Source organism: Scylla paramamosain, chromosome 13 (assembly GCF_035594125.1).
Source record: "Scylla paramamosain isolate STU-SP2022 chromosome 13, ASM3559412v1, whole genome shotgun sequence".
NCBI lineage: Eukaryota > Metazoa > Arthropoda > Malacostraca > Decapoda > Portunidae > Scylla > Scylla paramamosain.
In genome coordinates, this window is record NC_087163.1 from 23,717,085 (window position 1) to 23,732,084 (window position 15,000).

At 42.2% G+C, this 15,000-nt stretch overlaps 1 long non-coding RNA gene and 1 other non-coding gene across 2 annotated transcripts in view; both read left to right on the forward strand.

The window, feature by feature from the left end:
• Positions 1–14,906, forward strand: part of LOC135106177 (uncharacterized) — a 30,167-nt gene extending 15,261 nt beyond the window's left edge. Inside the window, exons 2-3 of the long non-coding RNA XR_010271154.1 lie at positions 12,195–12,275; positions 14,248–14,906. This is a non-coding gene — a long non-coding RNA (uncharacterized LOC135106177). The remainder of the gene's footprint in view (positions 1–12,194; positions 12,276–14,247) is intronic.
• On the forward strand, positions 5,708–5,791 carry Trnal-cag (transfer RNA leucine (anticodon CAG)). Its single transcript has one exon. It is a non-coding gene; the product is annotated as a tRNA-Leu (tRNA).
• Positions 14,907–15,000: the final 94 nt, after the last annotated feature.

Here is a 15,000-nt window from a genome sequence, read left to right on the forward strand (position 1 = left end):
CTCTCTCTCTCTCTCTCTCTCTCTCTCTCTCTCTCTCTCTCTCTCTCTCTCTCTCTCTCTCTCTCTCTCCACACGTCACCTTAACCTTGATATTTAGGTGTCCTCGTCACTTACTGCCTTGCTACCTTCACCTTTTTTAACCTTTCTTAGATGTATATAAATAGAGACAAGGCTTGAGAGGGGAGGGAAAAAAACGTGGAGAGGCTGCGCTAATGATCCTCTCTTAGCATCGATTTAGTTGTAGGTTAGTGGAGAGGTCGGCAGACTATTACGAAGCGTGGAAGGGATGCGATAGGAAAGATGAGTGGAAGATACATATAGATTCTAGTGCATTCCTTACGTCTTTCATTTTTCCTTCCTTTGTCTCCCACTGTCTGTCTTCTCTGTTATAAGTATTTTTTTTTTTTTTAAGGGACTTTGTGTGTGTTATATTTGTCTTGCATACGTACTGTGATATTATTTATGATGAATTTCCTTCCTGCCAGACTTACCGCCTTATAGTTTATTATATCTCACCGAGAGACAGACAGACATACAGATAAACAGTTACACAGAGGGACAAAGAGATAGGCAAATAAATAAGGAGACAAACAGACAGACAGATAGTCAGATGAATCAACAGATAGACAACAAACTAACAAACGGATGGGCAGATACGCACACACACACACACACACACACACACACACACACACACACACACACACACACACTCTCTCTCTCTCTCTCTCTCTCTCTCTCTCTCTCTCTCTTAGTAATATCGAACAGCTAATCACGAGTAACCTTCTTATTCTTGTGGGTTTTTCCTTATCATATGTGGCTTTGTGTTATCATGTGTTGCGTTACTGAGCTCATCCTGTAGCGTGTTGTTTACTGTTTACTATTTATCATGTGTTTATCTCCTCTACATTTTTTACCGTGTCTACATGAACGTATTTGATTGTAAGGGATGTCAGTTTAATAAGCGTCTGTACACTGTCACTGTAGGTCTGATGTTTCTCGCTTTGTTCTTCCCTTCCTATGTGTCTTGTGTCGTGTTGTCATGTTCACTGTGAGGGTGTTGCTGTGTTGTGTTGGTCCCCGTGTGTTGCTTCTTGTTCTTGTTTTTTTTTTCATTGTGTTATGTTCTTCTCTGTTTTTCTTCCTCTTCTTCTTATTGTGTTGCGTTTTTGTGTTGCTTTACCTTCCCTTGTTCTTCCGTGCTACGTATTATCCATAACTGATGTGTTGTGTTACCTTGGTATTAATTAACTGCGTTTCAAGAGCTTTTTTTTTTATGATTTGTTTATTCATTAGTGTATATATAATGGAAGTGTCGCTTTAGTATGGCTCAGGATAATACTCTCTCTCTCTCTCTCTCTCTCTCTCTCTCTCTCTCTCTCTCTCTCTCTCTCTCTCTCTCTCTCTCTCTCTCTCTCGTTTCATGGCTTCTTCCCCCCCATTGCACCTCTCCCCCGCCCCATTCTCGTTGCCTTTATTCTCTTATAACGCCGAGCGGAAAGGCATAGATTGTCAGGAAAGGGAGAGAGAGAGAGAGAGAGAGAGAGAGAGAGAGAGAGAGAGAGAGAGAGAGAGAGAGAGAGAGAGAGAGAGAGAGAGAGAGAGAGAGAGAGATCATCATTATTATTAACTACTACACAAACGCTTTTGATTCCAGTCTGGGGAGGTTTGTGACTTTTGGCTTCCCGTGATTTTCCTTCCCGTGTCCCTTGCGTTTACTTTTCTACAGGGGACATCCAGTGTGCCTCAGTGTTAAGTCAGCCACATGTCCAGTATGAGCTGGTATTCTACACCAATTCTTTGTTGCGCAAGTGTTTTTTTTTTTTTTTTTTTTTTTTTAGTCTGTTTGTGTTAGTACGAGTATATGCCTGATATTATGTAAGTTTTTTTTTAGTTAGCACTGTTTTCTTTATCCATTCTTTGCGTGTGTCTTACGCTGTATGGGTCATTGATTTGTTAAGGATGTACATTCAGTGCAGGCAATGTTGTATCTGTGCGCTTGTATGCAGTTTTCTAGGGAGGAGATCCTTAACTTACACCAGACTCTCAAAGGGATCCGTGGTTCAAAAAAGTTTAAGAATCCTTACTCTAATGCCATTGTAAGGAGAGAGAGAGAGAGAGAGAGAGAGAGAGAGAGAGAGAGAGAGAGAGAGAGAGAGAGAGAGAGAGAAAGGCACATTTTTTCCTTATAATTCAGGCTGAGGTGCATAGTGTCCGGTGTTACTGAGACATGACAGAACACGATCGTGGAGGACACAGGGAGGGCTAAGAATAAGTCTAGTTTTCAGTGGCCCTTCGCTCTTCTCTTTACTCGTATAGTATTTTGCGCCCGCCGCCTCACGTGTGTAGCATCCCGCTCTCGCCACTACAAAACTGCAGATTTGTGCACCAAAAATAACAAAAAACTCCCGCTATTCTGGGTCTGACCACCCCACCCCTATTGTGTGGCACGTTTTTCACCCGCATCTTTCAAGGCAGACAATTGTTTTTTACCAATGCAAGTCCTCTCTACGTCATTTTCATATTTCTGTCTTTTGTTGAAGTTTGTCGTACATTTTTAGACTAAGTAAATGTGTTCGCCATGTTCTTCCTCTGCTCGTCTGGTTTAACTAATGCTTTCTTTTTTTTTCAGTTATTTATTGTTTTCATTTTCATATTTTATCGTTATTTTATGGAATGTTTCATGCTCTGTGACTGTTTATAAATGCCGGGGTTATCTTATTATCTCGGTGGCTGTTTTTTAATGTTTTCTTTGTTAATTCAATCATTGCATCACCCGCATCCTCTTGTTTTTTGCCTATCATTAATCTTATCCGTTAACAACACATATTTGGGCCGGATATCTTTGCTGAGTTTAGTTGTCACGAACGAACAAAATTATCTAAGTGCTGTATAACCCTGTGGTCAATAACTCCTAATTTTTTCCTTGGCAGTATTTCAGATCGCTTTACTCTCACGCAGGTACTCGTGGGTGGCCGGTAACTCACACCTGTTCACGTACCTCAAGGGAACTGAAGACTGAAGTGCCCAAGTCTACATGATATCCTCCTTATTCCTTACCTGAGAGAGAGAGAGAGAGAGAGAGAGAGAGAGAGAGAGAGAGAGAGAGAGAGAGAGAGAGAGAGAGAGAGAGAGAGAGAGAGAGAGATTAATTAGTGATCACATTAGCAAATACCTTGACATACACATTTGTACTCACTATAGTCACTGGTCTCTGCATTCGTGAAGTCTTTACCATTATCTTCACCTTATTTATGTGATTGCGTGAGAGATGAAGTCACGTGTGTACTTTGTAATCCCTTACGTATGTATTTTTTCATTTATTTCAACACATAGTAAAGTACAGATTGTATTATTTTACCATACCAATACTTTCTGTCTTATCTCTTTTACTTATCGTGGAGAGAGAGAGAGAGAGAGAGAGAGAGAGAGAGAGAGAGAGAGAGAGAGAGAGAGAGAGAGAGAGAGAGAGAGAGAGAGAGAGAGAACAATAATGCACCAAGAAAAGAGGGAGAAAAGAGCGATACAAGGAGTCAGAGAGAGAGAGAGAGAGAGAGAGAGAGAGAGAGAGAGAGAGAGAGAGAGAGAGAGGGTGAGGGAGCAAGTGACCCATACTCCCTGAGATGCCAAAAGGGTACTGAGTTGGAACGTTCCCATTAAACTCTTAACTCTACTATGGGGGAATGGTGGGGGGAAAGGGGGAAGGGGGAGGAAAGGGTCAGCACGTGCCCCTTACCCCCTCCCCCTTACTTCCTTACCTTCCCTCATTCTTCCCCCTCCCTCACTCGTGTTCTTCCATCTCCCTTCACTCATTTTTCCCTCCCCTCTCTCTCTCTCTCTCTCTCTCTCTCTCTCTCTCTCTCTCTCTCTCTCTCTCTCTCTCTCTCTCTCTCTCTCTCTACTCGTGTTTCCCTGCCCCTCACTGTCCATCTGCTTCATTCCTTCTCTCCATCCCTCCCTCACTCCCTTTCTCCCCTCGCCCTTTATCTTTCCTCCCTGCCTCTTCCCCTTTTTCTCTCCCTCTCTCCTCTTTGCTCCCTCCTGCTCTCCTTCCCACGCGTGCAGCTTTCTCCCACTTCAGTAGTTTATTTGACACTTTTTTTCCGTCTCTCTCTCTCTCTCTCTCTCTCTCTCTCTCTCTCTCTCTCTCTCTCTCTCTCTCTCTCTCTCTCTCTCTCTCTCTCTCTATGGGTGTATAGGGATTACCTTCACCCTCAGGTCACTCACTCACTGTCACTCTCACTCGCTCATTCTCTCACTCACTCACTCACTCACTCACTCACTCACTCACTCAGTCTCACTCCACTCGCTCATTCTCTCACCCACTCACTCACCCACTCACTCACTCACTCGCTCGCTCACTCGCCACTGTGAATAGCGATGAGTTACGCAGACTGAACACGGAAATATAAAACCGTAAAAACGAACTTGAAATAAAGGACGAGAAATAAAAACCTGACGCTAGATTATTTTTTTCCCTTTCTTTTCTCTCTCTTCTGTCTTTTTTTATTTCCTCATGAAGGAGCACACACACACACACACACACACACACACACACACACACACACACACACACACACACACACACACACACACACACACACACACACACAGACACACACACGCACGAGTCAAGCCTTATTTTTTTTCTTTATTCCTTTTTTCCATTCTTTTCATTTATTTCTTTTGCCTTTAGTTCATCTCATTTTGCGTAAATAGCATTCAGGGAAGCTTTAAAAAATATGATTAATAAAAAAATAACGAGCATGGGCATTTATTTCACCCTCTCTCTCTCTCTCTCTCTCTCTCTCTCTCTCTCTCTCTCTCTCTCTCTCTCTCTCTCTCTCTCTCTCTCTCTGGATTACTCAATGGATTAAAAACACCTACCCTCTCTTTCTTTACCTTCCTAACTCTTCTTATGCTTGTGATCTCCTTGAGGGAAACATCCACTGGTCTTTTATTGGTTACTGGTCAGCTGGGAAGGGGCATGTCTGTCTATCGTGTTACGCCTCTTCACATTTATCTAGGAATTAATGCCGCAAGGTCCGGTGAAACATCATATCTATAAAAGTAGTTGATATATGAGGTAATTAACTGTTTTACGTCTATTAAGGGTTCTATAAAGGAAAACTGTGTTGATAGTTTTCATATTTATTTATTTATTTTATTTATTTTATTTTATTTTATTTTATTTTATTTTATTTATTATATTTTTTTGGGGGGGAGGGGGAAGGGAGGGTATGAGCATTTTAAACAATCCGGTATCATTTCAGTTCGATATAAGCTCACCTCGCTGTGGTGTTGAGTCTAGACGCAGTGACAAGGCTGGTATCAGTGTTGTGCCACCAGCGCCTCCTTCCTGTCTCTTTCTTCTTTGTTGTGTAACCTTAATCTGAGAAAAAATGTGTTATTTTATACGCAAATAGGAAAGGCTAGCAAGGATGTTTATCGCGAAAATTGTGGTATGAAGCTTTTTTGTTGAAGGATTAACATTTACATTTGGTAAACACAAGAGAGAAGAAAAAGAAAGAGCTAGAAGATCTTTAAAATTTAAATCTCTTGCAGCTGCCGATGCAAAGGCTACATCTATTACGTACATAGTGTTTGGGACAAAATTGTAGGATTTTAACACACACACACACACACACACACACACACACACACACACACACACAGGAATAAATCTGCTTCGCTCTTTTTATGCAGTGTCAGGATGGCCGAGCGGTCCAAGGCGCTGCGTTCAGGTCGCAGTCCGGTCTTCCGGGCGTGGGTTCGAATCCCACTTCTGACAATGAATCTTTTAACATTCTTTTCCATCACTCGCTCGCTCAGTGGTGGGTTTTGGTCTGTCACCTGTCAGGCTGAGTTTCGCGACCCATTGTGGTGTGCAAGGCTGTCACTGTTGAGCGGGTAGTTGCTGTCGTGACGTAAGAGGATGGGCGTGTGTGGACTGCGGCGTGTGAAAGATATCAGTTTTATCGCGCTATTTGAGTTGTGAGCATTCTCCGGGAGAGCACAGCTGCCGATCACGACCCTAGCACGTGATCCGCAAGACCGTGGGTGAATTACACACACACACACACACACACACACACACACACACACTTCCTTGCTTCACTGGACTTGCTGAATTGATCGCTGTTACAATTTTACTTTCACCTAATGCATTTTATCATTTTTTACACTGATCATGAGAGAGAGAGAGAGAGAGAGAGAGAGAGAGAGAGAGAGAGAGAGAGAGAGAGAGAGAGAATGTGGGTGACTATGATGGTGGAGTCCTTCATAATGTTATCTATTTATCATGCACATATATTATAGTTGAACTCTGAAGATCACCATAAAGACTCACTTTCGCCTTGCACTTATCAAACGTGTAGGCCTTCGCATTCTGAGACTCTCCTTATTAAGTGCAGGGAACATTTACTGTAACGCCTCCTTGATTTTTGAGGTTAAGATAGTGTCATAGGGAAGTCATGGGTGGTTTTAGTATTCGCTGTCTTTGTTGCTTCCCAGACTTTTACAGATGAACTCTCGCTAGATTCAGTATGAAGAATCTTGGGGGTGTAACCAGCTTTTGTTTTGGTTAAGATACTGTAAGTAAATTTGAGTGTCTCAGTAAGTTAATTTGTCTTTTTTTTTTTTTTTTTTTATACAGTTGAGTTTTCTAATAATATTCTCAAGACACGGTGTAAAGACATTTAGGGATGTGTACCTTTGGTTTCGAGGTTAGGATTGTTATATGCAAATTTTACAGGGTTTAAGTGTTCACTATCTTTGTGTGTTCCTATAACTTATCCGATTGAATTTTATGGCAATGCTTTCAAGACACAATGGTAAGAATTTTGATGTTACAGTATATCTATCTGTGTATTTATTCCTACAGGGTTTAATTGTTCATCATTCTTGCATGCTCCTATAACTTATCTGATTGAGGTTTCTGACAGTGCTCTCAATACACGGTGGAAAGAACTTTAGTAATACCGTATCTATTTGCACATTTATTCCTCTCTTCCATTTTTTGATGATGATTAAGTCTTCGTCTTTATGTCATCGCATCTTTTTTCGTGGCTTTGGTAGATGCGCTAGGACCAGAGGAGCCTTGTAACATACGCTTCTATTCCTTGCTCAAATGTGGGAGTTCAAACCTGCTTTCTCCTCTCGTGAGTCAAAGGCACTTACATAATCTACGAGAGTCTGACAAAGGGGTTTTCGAGTGTTGTATTGTGTGGTTTTCTCAATTACTTTGTTGTGTGCTGATGGTCCGCAGTGAAGCAGCCTACACTTCCCCTGCTCTCCCCTGCTCCAAATCGCCCTCTGTTGTTGTGGTTAGTTTTGGTCTGAAGGTCTCTTTAATTATTAGTGATTGTGGAGAAAAGTTGATCTATATTTCTTAACGAGGTAATGGTGCGATAGTTACTTCGATCTGTACAGCACCGCCATTCCACCAGCCTGTATGATTCCACTACACGGTAAAAGCTTCCTTCATTGGTAAGGAAAGGGGCAAGCCATACACTACTACTCCGGTAGAGGGCGTCTGTATGAGTTGCCGGGCTGCACAATCACCACTCCTCGGATTACGTGCCGTACCTATTCTCCGTCAGGTGAACAAGGGCTGCACTGTGAAAGGAGACAAGGGCATATTGTCTCCACCCGGCCGGGAATATCACATACAAAAAACAAGTGAATACCAGGGATGAAAGAAGCTGTGTCTCTGGGCCAGTGTCAGGTGTGAATGGCGAGGGGAGAGGGTGTCCTTGCCGGTATGGGTGCCGCGCTGTGCCTCTCCCCCCTAGCCCAACCCCCACACAGCACACACCAGCCACTCACTCGCATGTCGCACGTGTTAACAAGGCCCTCGTGCGCTGAACACCCGCTCCGCTACGAGCCTACACTTAAAATATTCATTACGAGGAGACTGAAAATGTCGTAACTTTTATGCAAGCACGTAAAACAAAATGCTCACATATGCTGCTTTACTGCTCATTACTTTCACTGGTAATTAATGTAAATCCGGCAATAAATTTGAATTCATCTCATAATATACAATTCCCCTGATGATGGTGATGACGATGGGGTGACGGATGGTGATATGATGGGAGGGTGTTTGAGGTGTTACTGAATGCATGCCCCTATATTACTCGACCTTTGTGTACGGTGATGGGAGCGTGATGGTGATGGGAGGGTGTCTGGAGCGTCACCTCTTGTTCTCTACGACTGCTTTTGTGTATCGAGCGTGTATTTATTATTGAGTGTTAGCAGCGGGGAGTGTCAGGGAGGGTGTTGCTAGCGTGGTGATGAAGGTGTAGGGACGCGCACACCTCACCTCGGCCTGGCCGTGATGTGTGGTGATGTGTGGTGATCAGCGGGGAAGAAATGCAGGGAGCCATGTTTGAAATCGTATGTAACTTCACACACACACACACACACACACATACACACACACACACACACACACACACACACACACACACACACCACACACACACACACACACACACACACACACACACACACACACACACACACACACACACACACACACACACACACACACACACACAGGCAGAAGCAGACAGATAGACAGATAGACACACAGATCTAGATGGAAACAGAAAAATAATAATGATGTAGGAAGAATACAGCGATAGGTTACGCGAGACAGTAATTATTAGGAGTGATGTAATTAGGCAAATTGATCAATTAAAACTCAGCAAATTACCGAGTGATGACGTCGTAACCATGCACTAGAACGACCCAGAAATATTAGGAAGAAATACCTCTGGCAATGTTATGTTAAGTTCTATAGTAAATCACTTCAATACGAGGGCTGTTGGAAAGACACGGAGGGCAGCAAATGTTATTGGGAATCCAGTGTGAAGAAGGAGAACGGAACTTTTGTCCATTAGAGATGCTTTAACCTTAATGAGGTAATATCTGTAACCAATAATAACTAAGAGAAATATCACTTAGAGGCGAGGCTGTTGAGAGACATGGGACGGCAGTAAATGTTATGAGTATTCCAATGTTAAGAAAGATAACTGAAAATTTTGCCCATTAGAGATGATTTAGGTTTACTGAGTTAATACCTGGAACCAATAATAACTAACTGAGATACCACCATTACTATATCCTCCACCATTCTCGCATTCTTCCTTCATCTCTGCCAGCTGTTCATGTCCTTCTTTCTTCCACATCTTGTCCACTAGAGATGCTTTGGCTTCACTGAATTAACACCTGGAACCAATAATAATCGAGATATCACCACTACTACATCCCCCAACATTCTGACATTCTCCCCTCCTCTGTGCCAGCTTGTCATGTCCCTTCTTCCTCATTTTGTCCATTATAGATGTTCTGGTTTTAGTGAGTTCAAAGCTGGAATCAATAACAGTTAACGGGGATATTATCATTTTAATACCCCCTAGCATTCTGACATTCTTCCATCTATGCCAGCTGTTCATCTCTCTCCAAGGTTACCGTAGGACAACTCTCAGTATATCTCTGTATGTCATTTCTTCCACTATTTTTCATTATTCTCAAGCGAAGGGAGTATACATGACTTGATAGATTATTCGGAACACGGGCTCATGGAAGGCAACTCATGTGTAACGAAGCTTTTATTTTTACGGTGAGGGAGTAGCGTTCGTCTACCAGGCTGGAAATTACGACCTAATACATTGATGTGTCAGGAAAAGTTTTGACGGAGTGCCGCACAGGAGACTGGTGCGGTGAGGTGGCTGGTGCTGCAGTGGGAGGGGAGGGGGTGAAGCAGTGCCAAATGACGGGGAACTAAGGGCCTCATTAAACCCTTTTACTGCTGTGCTTGTCCTTTGTTAATATTCGGATTGCTATAAAAATCGTTCGCATGAATACATAGAAAAAAAAAGTATAGAAGGTTAGTTTTGGGTTTTCTGTGTCTGGACTTAGTAGATATTCAGGTTGCTATAAAGTTTGCTTGTATGGACACAGAAAAAAGATTATAGTAGGTAAATTTTGTCTGCTATAAAATTTGCTTGTATGGACACACAAAAAAAACATTATAGAAGGAAAATTTTGTCTACTTTATGTTGCAAATATGACGTAAGGGACTTAAATACAAAAGTGTGTGGAAAGCTACTGGTGATTATGGAAAATTTTCTTTAAGCATCATTCAGATTGTTAGGAAAATCTGTTGCATGGACACAGGAAAAAAAAATTATATAAGATTAATTTCCACTTTTCTGTATTGCAAAAATGACTTTAGGGACTAAAATACAATAGTGTCTAGGAGGTTAAAGATGATTATGGACAATTTTGTAAAGTAATGAAAGGGTTAATGGTGTTGTTAATAGTCAGGAAGGTAACATGTGTAGACCTAAAGGGTTATATATTATCTTTTTCTTAATATACAATAATGGTAAGACAGAGGTCAATGCCGCGCAGAGCTCCTTAGTATGACAAGACAGTATGAATGAATTAGCAAAATGGCTGAAGAACTGGCACGTGTATTTTTTTGTGGTCGTTTCTCAAGCATGACTGGCGGCAACTGAGGAAGGAGCAGAACGCAGGTATACAGTTCAGTGCAGCATTGATTACATACTGATGAAGACTGCCATACAATGTTACAGGTGGATGGATTATAACTGCAGATAAAGAAAGGAGGAGAGAGAGAGAGTAAAAACTATGATAAAACTAACAAAGAACGGGGGATGTGGGGGCCAGCCAGTACAGTACGTATTTCTGGACAGTAGGAGACAGTCAAACAAAGATACAAATGCAAAACAACAAGGAGGGAAGAAAACAACATTTCAAATGCCATCTCATGCAGCTGAACCAGCACAATGAAAGCCTGAAAGGAAACACTGCAAATAGATCACAGAGTACGTGTATCCGATTTCCCGGGGCCTTCGTTTATTTACGGTGTTGTGGTGCGGACTCGGATCATCACAAGGGTCAGTTATCTTTTTATTATTAGATGATAACAGATGAATGAAACAGCGTAATTCTTATCTTCATTTGAGCAATCCCTTGAGAAACAGACGGGGATGATAGGTGGAAATAGGTAGGTATATTAATTTTCATACAGGGACTACCACGCGTAAGCCTGGTCGCTTATTTCTTATGTTCTTATGTTCTTAAACGCTAACCAAGAAACAATATGAAATTACTTGAAAGGGATCTGCGGCCTAGACAGGATAAAGAAAATGGTGGTGCGTAAGTTTTCATCATACGTAAGAAAGGAGCACACAATAATGATTCACGGCCGATAAAGACACGTATTAGGCATGATTAAGTGAAAAGATTTAGTGTTGTTAGGGCTGACATCATCGCCTTGGTGGTAAACAGTGGATGCAGGGTGACTGGTGAAGGATAAGTGTTGATATATTTGTAATTATTCTGTGTTCTGTATTTTTGTTAGAGAGAGAGAGAGAGAGAGAGAGAGAGAGAGAGAGAGAGAGAGAGAGAGAGAGAGAGAGAGAGAGAGAGGGGGGAGGGGGAAGTAGATAAATAAATAGACAAACAAACAAACATACATACATACATATCTCAATCGAGCCCTTTTTATATAAATTTTGCAGGAGCCCCTCATACATGGAAAAATGAAAGAATAAAACGTATAAGCAAAGAACTACAGACAGACAGACAGACAGACACTACAGAAAGAACAGATCTATAGATAAATACATACATACATAAAGAAATAAATAAAATATAAGCAAACAACTGCAGACAGACACAGACAGATAGACAGACAATACAGAAGGAACAAACTTATAGATGTAGCGTGAGAGGGTGTTCAGATTCCCGCGATTACCATGGACAGGCCGCAAGGGGGGAGCTAAGACAAGGGACGAGCCGCCGCTAAGCCTCCAGCGGCGCGGGGGACAGGGGAGAGAAGGGCGGCGCGGAGTCCTATAGCCACTCATGTCCCTAGGGGCGTGAACACCTGGGGGCGAGATAGTGTGACAGGAGAGCGCTAAGAACTGAGGACTGACTCTCTCTCTCTCTCTCTCTCTCTCTCTCTCTCTCTCTCTGTAAGGGTCGGGTCGGGTCACATTCAAAGAGAGAGAGAGAGAGAGAGAGAGAGAGAGAGAGAGAGAGAGAGAGAGAGATCAGGTGTGGTCCTCTCAGGTGACCTCTCTTCACCTGTCATATCACTGTAAAGGATTAATACCACGTAGAGTTTGTCACACACATGAGTTTGTTCCTTGCAGGCATGTGAGGTAGTCGCTGAGGTCTGTGAGGATTGGTTCCCGCCCTCCTCCTCTCCCCCCTTCAGGTTTAAAGGCAAATATGTGAGTAGAGTTTGTAGCGTGTGTGTGTGTGTGTGTGTGTGTGTGTGTGTGTGTATACGTGAGGAAGGTAGGGTTGCCAGCGTCCTTACTTGTTCGTGTCAGTTAATTATCGCTCCCCTGATGGATAATTGACACCTGCGAGAAGGAGATAGAGACGAGGAATGCTTACACTACACACACACACACACACACACACACACACACACACACACACACACACACACACACACACACACACACACACACACACACACACACACAGACACACACACACACACACACACACACACACACCTATAACCAATAAGAATAATGCTTCATGAATAATAAACATATATATATATATATATATATATATATATATATATATATATATATATATATATATATATATATATATATATATATATATATATATATATATAAATAAGTTTATACTCTTTAATACATGTATGTGCGTATGTAGAATGTATGTAATTGATTGCAAGGAGAGCGTCTTGAAAATATCACTTTGATCAAAACGCGTGGGGTGACTTTAAGCCTGAACAGGTGTTTAGAATCTAGCGTGGAGTTTAAAAATGTAAGGCACTGAGTCTTAAATAGTGTTAATTCTAAGATAAAGTCACCAATTTAGACTAAAAGGGCAATTTCACCCCATGACTTATGAGCTCCGGGCACGTTAACAACACGGGCTGGGATGGAGGGCTGGGGGGTGGGGGCGGAGCAGGACACACACACACACACACACACACACACCTGCACGGCCACAGTTCAGGTGTGCCAGTGTGCTGTCTATCCCGATACTGGCACTTTTTGTCCGCCGCCTGAGTGCCACTGATGGTTTATGCACACACACACACACACACACACACACACACACACACACACACACACACACACACACACACACACACACACACACACACACACACACACATACACACTCGCACACTCAGTCACTTATTAGATTAGCCAGATTTTCGATAATGAATTGAGCAATTAAGAGTGTATTTATGGAGCTAATAGAAGTATCGTGTGGTGACTGGCTGAACCGAGAGGTGACTGTGACTGTGTGTGCGTGAAATCGATGGTGGCTGAGTGGTGCAGGTCGATGGAGACTAGAGGAAAAACTATGGAACTGAATGTGTAATCAAATAATTCTCTCTTCTCTCTCTCTCTCTCTCTCTCTCTCTCTCTCTCTCTCTCTCTCGTCTCTCTCTCTCTCTCTCTCTCTCTCTTGCTTGTTTTGACAGCCTCGTCTTCGTCATTCGATCAGAATTTTCCCCGTTTGTTTTTTCCTTGGTTTATTTTATAGATTTGTTCACTCATTCATTTTACCCAACGATCAGCCTGCCTCCTTGTTTGACCGTCAGTTTGTCTCGCCTACTTATTTATCTATTTAGTATCTATCTATCCATCAATCATTCTGTCTGTCTGTTTGTCTGCCTATCTGTCTGTCTACCTCGTATCTATCAGTCTATCTATCTATCACTCCGTCTGTCTGTCCTGTCTGTCTATCTACTGGTATTTATCAGTGGAGCTAGACACGTAAGAACTAGAAATTCAGAGCAGTACGTATTCGTATATATCACACATTCTAGACAAGACGAAAAACTGACTCACTCTGAACCGGATTGGGAGAGTTAACCCTTCACGACAGCTGCCTCTTGGAAAAAAGAAAAAGAAAAAAAAAAAAGAAAAAAAAACTAAAAATACCTGAAAAAAAAAAAGAAGAAAAAAGTGATCTATAAACCAAATGCGTAAGAAAAGAAAAGCGTGCCTCTACTCATTCCATTAACTGACGGAATGTAGTTTATAAGTGTAGAAGGTGTGTGTGTGTGTGTGTGTGTGTGTGTGTATGTGTGTGTGTGTATGTGTGTGTGTGTGTTAGATTTCCCCTCAACACAAAGTTTCCCGCGCTTTCCTCTCTAACCTTACCTTTCTCCCTCACATTTTTTTCCTTCTATTCCAGCAAGCCTTCTCCTCTTCCCTCCACCTACCCTCGGGAAATCGGCAAGGACCACCTCACCATTTTTTGGGTACGTCAGGCTCCCCTTAGGACGCCCGGCACGACCATACCTCCGGCCGCCCAAGTTTTACAATGAAGGAACATCTGGCCGGATTCATATCGAGACTCACCCTTCTCGGCTTACACTCGCACTCGTATTCTTTAACACTGCTCTCTCACGGGGACTGTTCTCAAAAGCCGCGCAGATGATTAACCAGGCTGTCACGAGTGTTTCCTATTGATAATGCAGAATCCTTATTAAATTACCACTAGATTCATGAAAGCACGCTTGGAAACACTATTCTCTACTAAAACCTACCGAAAGTAATGGAGATAGTGCACTAAAACGCTTGATGACACGATTTCTTAAAGGGAAAATATATAAGAGAAGAGGAGGAGTATTCTCAAAGGCTGTCACAAGTGTTTCCTGTTAATAATGCGCAGTCCTTATTAAATAACCATTAGATTCGTGATAGCACACTTGGAAAACATTAATACCCTGCACTCTAATCTATCTGAGGAAGAAAGGACAGTAATATGCAGTTCTTAAAATAAAGATCTAGGTAGTTATTCTCATTTCTCACCCTCTCTCCTAATTTAACCCGTACTCTCGCCCCCGGATACTGCACATGTGTTTATTTGAGTGAAAAGACCAAGAATAAGTGGAATTCGGCACGCGGTCAATTACGGGAAATTAATAATGCTGCGATTTGAAAA